At 42.8% G+C, this 10,383-nt stretch overlaps 1 non-coding gene across 1 annotated transcript; it reads right to left on the minus strand.

Annotated features, from left to right (window-relative positions):
* Positions 1-538: 538 nt before the first annotated feature.
* TRNAA-UGC (transfer RNA alanine (anticodon UGC)) lies at positions 539-613 on the minus strand. Its single transcript has one exon. It is a non-coding gene; the product is annotated as a tRNA-Ala (tRNA).
* Positions 614-10,383: the final 9,770 nt, after the last annotated feature.

Raw genomic sequence — 10,383 nt, forward strand, 5'->3', positions numbered from 1 at the left:
TGCAATCCTAACCATCCCTACTCAGAAGTAACTTCTACTGAATTCAGTGGAACTCACTCCCAGGTAAGAAGAACTCAGTGGAACTCACTCCCAGGTAAGAAGAGTTAGGATTGCACTCTTAGTCTCTACAAGGAGTTAGGGCTGCATTCAGATGTCTTCTAAAACTCAGATTGTAGTTTATTTCCTTGACATCTGATGGGAGGGTGTTCCACAGGGCGGGTGCCACTACCAAGAAGGCCCTCTGCCTGGTTCCCTGTAGCTTCACTTCTCACAGTGAGGGAACCACCAGAAGGCCCTCAGCGCTGGACCTCAGTGTCCGGGTTAAATGATAGGGGTGGAGACGCTCCTTCAGGTATACTGGGCCAAGACCGTATAGGGCTTTAAAGGTCAGCACCAACACTTTGAATTGTGCTTGGAAACGTACTGGGAGCCAATGTAGGTCTTTCAGGACCGGTGTTATATGGTCTCGGCGGCCACTCCCAGTCACCAGTCTAGCAGTTCTCTGTGGATTCAGACATGAGTCTCCCCCAGGCCAACTTGGAGATGCTGGGGATTGAACCCAGGACATTCTGCCTGCAAGGCAGATGCTCTACCACTGAGCTACGGTTCTTCCTCAGAATAACTTTATAGCAAAAGGCATTTTGATGGTGTAAATTCTCTTACCTTTTAATGGCATGCTGCACCTACCAAAGATGCTTCTTTTAAGCAACCTTTCAAGCGACAGCAGCCCTACCCACCATGACAATGTTGGCTCTCACGTTGGCCAGCAGGATACAAGCCTGAAAAGTCCTGCTTCCACATCTAGATTCTTTGGTGGCAGGCCTGTTTGAATATCCATATAACCTGCCATTTATCATTATCCTTTGTTTACAAGCCTCCAGCCAGATCTCAATTCCTGCGATGGGGCTCAGATCCAAACCTATTTGCCGTAATTGTTCTAAGATTTTGTGAGGCATTGAATCAATAAAGTGTTTACTGTTTAACTTACTTATCTAATAATATTTTACATTTATATAGAGCCTTTCATCCTGAAAGATTTCGAAGCGCTTCACAAACTATGCTAATATAATTGCAGCGCCAGCAGAAATGCGTCAGTAGCAGAACAAACAGGTTAGCGTTGAGCCGAGAAATGTCCTGGACAAGGACATTGGGCAAAGTGGCTGTTTTCAAAACTTAAAAGGCCTGCTCTGGGCCTCTTTATCATGCGCTGGTTTCAGTTGTTTTAACAGGTGTTTGCCTCAAGGAATTTCCAGCAGAGCAAAACTAAATATGCATTGCAGATTCTTTGCAAATGCTGCATAGGAAAGATATTCCCCTTTGGGTTTGGGAGAAGCTCTAAAGTTGTTATTTATCGTAGGAACTACATGATTATTCCTTGAAAGCACCACAATCTCTGGCTTACTGGTTCTATACATTATTGTTATTCTATACATTATTTTTAAAAATAAAATAAATGGGTTACAGATACCCAAACAAAACTCTGCTCCATCACTAGGGATTGCATGCATGGACTTTTAGCATGCACGTAACAGCAAGCAACAAGAGCCAGTGCTATTTCACGAAACCCTCTCCCTCAAAGCCCTGATTTAAGTCCAAACATTATTCAAATATCTTTCAGCTCACCTCTAAATTTGATGGTAGAAATCCTAATTTAATAAATGTGAGTATCAGTGATTTCCCTGTGCAGACCTATGACCATCTTGTTTTGCCCAAAGGTGAGAAGACTAAGAGATGTAAATCTTTTTCATAATGCTATTGATATGGATTTGATTGTTGGATAGGTAGGGTTGCTAATATAGTTCCCCAAACTTTGTTTGCCACTGGATCAGATGGCAAAGATGCCATTAATATATCACCACCATCTGAGTGGTTCACAAGTTGGGTATTTAAGGATGATGTATTCAGCTTTCCCCATAAATAATCTGGCATCACATAGAACCACATGGACTCATAGTTATGCCTTGTACTTCAGTGATACGTACTACCAAAAAACAAAAGCAAAAACTATATATAAGATACCATTATGGGCACCTAAATTTCTCCCATATTAAAGAAACCCCATCAAGTACTTTGCTGCTTCATGTGGTGTTTGATAATTATTATTATTATTATTATTATTATTTATTTATTTATACCCCACCTCTCTGACTGGGTTTTCCCAGCCACTCTGGGCGGCTCCCAGCACAATTAAAAACACAATAAAACATCAGACATTAAAAATGTCCCTAAACTAGACTCTGAGTGTGCACTAGACTTGGCAGGAAGTTGCATGCTGAGGTGTGCATTTAAAAAATACAATTAAAATAAAGATCAATTTTGAAACTAACATTGTCTGGGTAATAAATTTTGTATGGTGTGACAAACCAATAATTAATTTTGGAACTGTAAAGGTTACTATGTAGGTTCAACAAAGGTATAAAAAGCAATGAGGTTAAAAGAGAAAAAAATTCACATAAGAAAACATCTTGGCAGAAACCATACTGCAGATAAATGGAAGTAAACAACTGGGTTGGCTGGCTAGAGGGATTTGATATTAAGTAGTCTAAAATTTTCCACTGGAATGTGGAAATAGTAGTGGCATTATATATATATATACACACACACACACACACACACACACACACACACAGAGAGAGAGAGAGAGAGAGAGAGAGAGAGAGAAATGAAATGAAATGAAATAAATAATTATGAAAAAATCATACAACAAAGCTAAACTGCTCTAGAATGGAAGCAGCCATTGACTGCAAGTATTCTGCAAGTATGTGCATGTAACTGTATTCTATAATACGTGTACAGTATATGTTACCAGCTAGCCTAAGTCTTAAGAAATATAATAAGAGAAACTATTCCCTCCCTCAACTTAAAATCCCGTGAATTTCTCCCACCAGTCTTCTTTTAAAAGGAAATGGGCTTAAGTGAATAGAGACAGCTCTATTCTGAAAAATAAAATTAAAATAAATTGCAGCCAAAGATAATTTGTTTGGGGGAGGGGTAAAAAGTCAGGAGCCCATTTCAATGTCAATGAGATTACTTACTAGAAAATTAAATACATTTTCTGTTAAATGTAATAATGAATTCCATTGTCTGTGCTGCTCAGGCAGAACTACAATATAATTGTGTTTAATACAATTAAACACAGTCTCTATTAAAAGTAATAATGTGGTCTATTGTCTAGTATATTACTCAGGCAGAACTACAATACGATGAAGGCCTTGTATCTGAGAAGGACACAAGAGTGCTTATTGCATCCTCATTTTGAACGTTACATCCTGAGGCTCTTCTAACAACTTTGCTTTGTATTTCCACATAGAGCAGAGAACCCTTACTAGTTATCTCTGCTGGAGTGAAATGCATTTGGTGGCCTTAATACTTTTATCATCACTGAAACCAACAACCTTTCTGCAAGCCACATTTTGGTTGCCTTAGCAGAGAATCCATATATAACAGGGGCCACGAAGGATGGTAGGCAGTTTAAAATGATTATCATTGTTGCAGGTAGGTAGGCCTTTCCTTACAGAGGAAGGACCAATTATGGATGACTAAGGTGTGCCATCAAGGGACGCGGGTGGCGCTGTGGGTTAAACCACAGAGCCTAGGGCTTGCCGATCAGAAGGCTGGCGGTTCGAATCCCCGTGACGGGGTGAGCTCCCATTGCTCGGTCCCTGCTCCTGCCAACCTAGCAGTTCAAAAGCATGTCAAAGTGCAAGTAGATAAATAGGTATCACTCCGGCGGGAAGGTAAATGGCATTTCTGTGCGCTGCTCTGGTTCGTCAGAAGCGGCTTGGTCATGCTGGCCACATGACCTGGAAGCTGTACGCCGGCTCCCTCAGCCAATAAAGCGAGATGAGCGCCGCAACCCCAGAGTCGGCCACAACTGGACCTAATGGTCAGGGGTACCTTTACCTAAGGTGTGCCATCACTGGGAACTATGAAGCCATGGGTGGCTAAAAAGTACTCTTCCCCATCTGATGGTGTTTTGGATTTCAAGGCTGGAGTTGGTGGGAGTTGTGGTCCACAACACCTAGAGGACATCAGGCTGAGAAAGCCTGTTTTAGACTTCAGAAATAGTGCATTTATGTCTGTAGACGAGGAGAGAGCTCTCAGCTAAGCCTGGGAACAGTACAGACAGGAAACCCCTGCCTTTATTGTGGGTGGTTTGCTTCAAAACTGGTCAGCATGACAGGACAACAGAAGTTTGATATTAGAGTGAATGATATGAGCAATTATATAGCGCACACTCAAAAGGCCTCTGCAGATTAAGTTGTAGTCCTTACAACAAGCCTGTCAGGTGGGTCAGAGTGTGATGAAGAGCAGCTTCCCTAAGGCTGCCTAGGAAGGTCATGGCTGTCTGAAAAAGTTGTACCAGGGACTTTCGGATTCACAGTCAGTGTCTTTGCCACTATTCTCATCCAGGGCACTTGTAGCACAAGAGAAGATCAAAGACACTTTTAAGTTTTTGTGTGGCAAAATGTCCTATGAGCTGCCAATAGAGCTGTCAGTTTGAGAAGAAATAATTCAGCAGCCATTTTTAAAATTGCAATTAGCTAGAGAGACAGCAGCAGCAGCAGCATTTTTTTAAAAAAGAAAGTTAGGTGGAAATAGGAAGCTGGGAAGTCTTGTAAATATAGAATGCTGAATGCAACACCAGCTGCATGGCACATTTGCAAATTTCATAGTTCATCTTCTGTTGCCCTGCTCTGTTTTAATAGCTGCCTGCTTGAAATAGTTTTAAAGGTGATGTAAGGCTGGAAAGATACAAAGGGAAATAAATATTTAAGACCAGACACCACTTGCAATTGGCTCAAGTGCTCCAAGGTGGTAATTTCATATTCGTGGAAAAGAAATAAAAAATCAATAAAATATTCAAAGCACTTTCCACTAGACCTTAAAGTGCCCTTTACTGCATCATAAAAGCAGCATGATACTATTACTGATTACTCACTGGGAGACAGAGACCAAAGCTGTGAACGTTCTCTGCTTTTCCTGTTCATAACCCTTTCAAGCTTGAACTTCACAATGCATTTTTTTTTTTTTTGAAGCAGGTTTTGGCCTTTGATCTCTAAAGACATCAAAAACCCCTCCACAAGTGAGCCTAGCACTTGTCTTTAGGTGTTGGGTTATAAACAACCATTGCCAAGGGAAATGAATCTAACAATCTTTTCCACCTGGGACTGGTTCTTTCTTGTTACCATGACCTTGAAAGGCTGAAATAAATCTGAAATCTTCAAAAGGACAGAGTTATGAAAAGTTGAAGGGTGGAAAAAAATATATTTCGCCTTCTTTATTACATTACTAGCAACATTTAGATTGCAGGCCTGTGCAGATCTACCAGGGAGAAAGTCTGATAGAACTCAAGGGGACTTATTTCATAGTAGACATGAACAAGGTGGATCTGCATCAAAGTGTTGTAGTGTGGAGTGAAGCCTGATTCCAGCCAGCCAGAATACTACATTCCATTCCCCTATCTAGTTTTCTGTTGCCCATCCCTGGCAAATAAATAAATAAATCCAATCTCTATTCTGTGGCCGCTGAGCATGCTCAATCAGCCATTTTGGGTGTTCCTGGCCCCCTATTTCCCGGCTAAATATTTGATTTTGTTGTATTTCTGCAAAACCCAGCATTCCTTTGAATCTGCCGATATGCCCCTCCTGTGTAGTTGGTTCCATTTTGGCAAAAGAGGATTCATACAATAAGAATTGGTTCGTGATGATGATGATGATGATGATGATGATGAGATTCCATTACACAGAGTACTTTCACATTTAGTAAGCGGTGGGAGCACAGAAGAAGCCAATCTGGAGTACAATCCAACACAGAAGCTGTTATGCATTGGCACATTTATACCCAATTGAAATAAAAAGGTGTCCAATCCACCAACTGTAATAAAGGTGCTTCTTAGAGCTCTTCCATGCTCTCAATGTGTTGTTACCCTCAATAAAATTTTTGCTCAAGTGAATTTGCACAATATATCAATATGCAATTTTAACTTACAGAAATAGCTACTGCAATTTCCCACGATCCTCCATTTCACCTGTACTTCTCCAAATACCACATAGTGAAGCTGCAGAATATGGTATTACAATAATAAATGATTGGAACCTACCTGAGATGGCTTGACAAGAAGATTAGACCCTGAACTTTGTCTAGTAGGCAGGACACAAGTATTTCTAGCTAGCTAGCTAGCTAACTAACTACTAGCTAACTAACTAACCAACCAACCAACCAACCAGACCACAGGTAAATGAGTCATTGGAACAGTGTCCTATAGTCTCATTCCGATATTTGTCTTTTGGGTTACTTCAGCATGTGGAGGAGAAGAATGGGGACAGCTCCACTAGCTCTGTCTTCCTGTCCCCATTGCCCTTCACAAATCAGAGAGTGACTGGCTGCAGTTGGGAGCATGCTCTATTCATGTGTGCTCCCTGTCTCATGCAGAAGCCTGAATAGGGCTTGTGAGATTTGGGTTGATTCTTCACTCAGTGTCATGGGCCAGAAGTCGGCTTCACCTGCTGAGCAGCAGCCTGAAGGAGCAGAAGGCAAAGTGACTCCACCTGCTGCTGATCAGCCTTCTTTCTCCTGATGAGAACCAGCTGGCTCCAGCTTTCTTAAGCAGGGTCTCCAGCCTCAGTCAGTTGCTGGAAACAACATTTGTCATTCCTGACCAAACCTTGCTGCTTCTTGTGAACTTGGGCCCTTGGCTTTCTTGACCCCTGGATCATCCAACTACATGAACTGAGATACTCTTGACCTTGGGATTGGACTGAACCCTGTATACATACTCTGCCTCCAGGAAAGTACCCCCCTGAAACTTGGCTGGTTGGCTGACTTCTTCCTCCATTGAGTTCTGCTGGGGCTGGCAGCACAGGACTACAACACTCAATCCCAATCAGGGTAGCAGTTTACAGGCCTGCTTTTTAATAGAATGTTTAGTTCATTCAAGGCATGCAACACAGGATCAACATTATTATGTGCCTCTCTCTTGCTCGGAAGGGGAACGTGCGGAATTTTCTGAGCTGTTAGATTACCTGAGAGCTTTGTGGGTATGTGCGTTTGGTCTGTTAGTTCCATGCTATTCTGAAGGGATAGCTGGAACCAGAAGCCAGCATAAGTCTGCCAGATGTCCAGAAGCTCCACAAGGGATCCTATGATATTTGCCTAATGCAAATGGGCTTTAATTAAAGAGAGATTCTGTATTTACTTTTGCTACCTTTGGGCCAAATGTGCAGCAGAGCAGAACGTGCTGTGCAGTGTATGGCAAGAACAGCACATGGGAGATTAACCTCAGAAGAACAAACAGAGCATTCAGGTTGAAAACGATACGTGGCTGATCTGAATGGGGTTGCCAAGTTGTTACTCGGTGATTAGCTCTTTACAACAAAGTCCCTGTGACTTTCACCTTCTATTCTGCCCTTGGTCCTTTAGTCTGCCCCTCTGAGAATCACATACTTGAGGTTGTGCTTGCTGGAGAGTAGGCGGGGGAGGTGGGCAGATGAAACGGCCTTGAGAGGAATGGGTGGGAGAAGTAGCTGTTTTGCCTTCATTCATATTTTTTAAATCTGGTATCCCTGGAGCTGAAGAAAGTAAGCTGTGATGCATATAGAGAAAGTCGGCTTACTAGTTCTGAAACTAGTATATTTTGAAATAAAAAGAGATGATATAGTTTATTTTTCATTTGGAAGTGAATTTTGCCAGCATGCTAGTAAAAACTTGGAGTGGGATTCACCTAACAAGCCCTATCGGTGGAAGACCGGCAGAAGAACTTCGACTTGCTCAAGAAGGCTCTCCTCCCCAGGCCATCCCCTGACGTGGGTTGGGTTGGGAGAAACCCCAGAAATAACAGCATGGATTGTGGGGAATTGTTCCACCTGTCAAGCTGAAATGCTTGCACATACGCAACAGTCATTATAGTGCAATGTTGACCCCCCCCCATTGGTTTGTATTCAATGCTAGTTATACTAGAGTAGACCCATTTAAATTAATGGACACTGGTAACGCGGGTGGCGCTGTGGGTTAAACCACTGAGCCTAGGACTTGCTGATCAGAAGGTTGGCGGTTCGAATCCCCGCGATGGGGTGAGTTCCCGTTGCTCGGTCCCTGCTCCTGCCAACCTAGCAGTTTGAAAGCACGTCAAAGTGCAAGTAGATAAATAAGTACTGCTCTGGCAGGAAGGTAAACGGCGTTTCCATGCACTGCTTTGGTTCGCCAGAAGCGGCTTAGTCATGCTGGCCACATAACCCGGAAACTGTATGCCAGCTCCCTCGGCCAATAAAGTGAGATGATCGTCGCAACCACAGAGTCGGCCACGACTGGGCCTAATGGTCAGGGTCCTGGTCCCTTTACCTTTTAACTTAGTTTTAAGGGATCTACCCTGATTGCGACTAGGACTGCTCACAACCCCTGGCTTGCTCTTGTGCCTTTGGACAGCTCCTCAGACGTAGAAATCAGCACATCCAACCTTTCATAGAACAGAAATAAATATTAGAGGGGGTTCAGATGAAGCCTCCTCATGCATTTGAAGAATGGTGTGAGGGAACTGTCAGCCCAAGCAGACTCCCCCTTGCTGATGTCCCCTGTCATTTACTGTTTATGTGAAAAGGTCTTACACACATATTGACGAAGACACATAGAGCCAATTGGTCCAGAATCTCCCCATGCATAGAGGAGATTCACATGGGTACATCAGTAGCTGAGTAACATTAGTACATGAGTACAGCAGGGGGTGGAAGGAAATGAGGAAGCTAATTGACCATTTGATGAGTGAGTGATTTATTCTTGCCAGCTAATGTCATTCCCACTCTAGAGCAAGAGCACCTTTCTCTCAACTCCGCCCCCTTATTACAAGGAAGAATTACAAGAGCTACTCCTGAAGGGAAGGTTTTGGAGTGGGGAGCCCTATGGGTCTCCATAAGACAAAAGGTGATAGATTTTGGCTTTATAAGCCAGATCTGACCCCAAATCTCCCTTCTTCACCTCTTGCTTCCAAATCTAGTGTGGGCTTTGTTTAGCTGCCTGTTCCAGGTGCCAAGTATGAATTATTTTGAGTAGGGAGATTCCTTGACTAGCATTTAGGATCCCTCTATTTCCTCTAATGCACACTGTTGCGAAATTCAGATTGGCTTTCTGATCGTGCCATGGATTGTATGTTTGTTTTGCATTGAGTGCAGGTAAGTGAGGATGTTAAAAACAAGGGCACACTGTTAGGTACACTGAGAGATTATTGTATTAAGGGCACCCTGGAGACACTTGCATTTGCCTTTTGTGTAGTGAATCCTGGTGTGTGTGCATGTGTGTCCTAACCTTTGGCTGTGGAGTCAAAATAAATATATTCTCATCTGCCTATACTTTCTGAATTTGGTCAGTTTCGCTTGCATATCTCCCATTTGTGATATGAACAAACACAACCTTTTTAACAGCACTGTGCCTCATGAGACTTAATTGTGGTTGTGCCTGCGTAGAAAGCTGCTGTTAAAGGCACAGCTTCAGGGGTTGGTGGAGAAGTTGCAATTTTGTACAAAACGCAGCTTCTCCGAAAACAGGACAGCTTCCTGAAAGTGTTACTCCATCCTCCAAAGTAATATTTCTTCAGCACTGGCAACTTAAGAGATATGTAAAATGCATACAATGCCTGATAAAGGTTTGGCAAAGTTAGTAAGCAACTTAAGACAAAAGCCAAGATAAAGTCCAAACCAAAGTGATGAAATGGGAAACAGCAATGCAACAGAGGTCTCTGCGGGATGCCATTAAACCTTACCCGAGCCAAAGATGTTTAAGTCATGTGACAGGCTTTTCTCACCCAGAGACAGTTTGAAAGCTAGTTTTAAAGGGAAAGTGTCAACGTCATACAACCTGAGCGCATAATTGTCTCTGTGGTAGAAATTGACAGAGGACTATGTGGAAGTACAGTGACCTGTGGCAAAGGATAGAGGGGGCTCCCATGTAACTTTAACAATTGCACAGAAGCTGTTGTTTTGGCAGGAGCAGCTACTCAGGTCATAGCAATACAGGGGTGAGACTAGATTTTTTTTTTACTGATTTTTTCTTTTCTATATAACTGTTAAAGGGAAAGGAGCCTTGCCCTTCTTTGTCTCTGAAAGAAATGTAGATTGAATTCAGGGGTTGGGAACTTCAGGCCCCTCCCTAGGGCACACTTCATCCTGATGACACACCCCTTAGTGGCCTTGCTGCCAGCTCTCCCTGAGTTCTTTGGTTTGGCTTGAAATGGTTCTCGAACTGCGATAACAGCACTTGCTTTCCTGGATGAAGAGGCCTGGGTTTGTGTGTAGAAATCTCGCACTTAAACATGGCTGGAATGTAGCCTGCTGTTTAAAGTTAGTTGGAAGAGACCCCCTCCCAAGTGTCATCTAGTCCAACCAGATGTGATGC

Source organism: Podarcis muralis, chromosome 1 (genome assembly GCF_964188315.1).
Source record: "Podarcis muralis chromosome 1, rPodMur119.hap1.1, whole genome shotgun sequence".
NCBI classification, from domain to species: Eukaryota; Metazoa; Chordata; class Lepidosauria; order Squamata; family Lacertidae; genus Podarcis; species Podarcis muralis.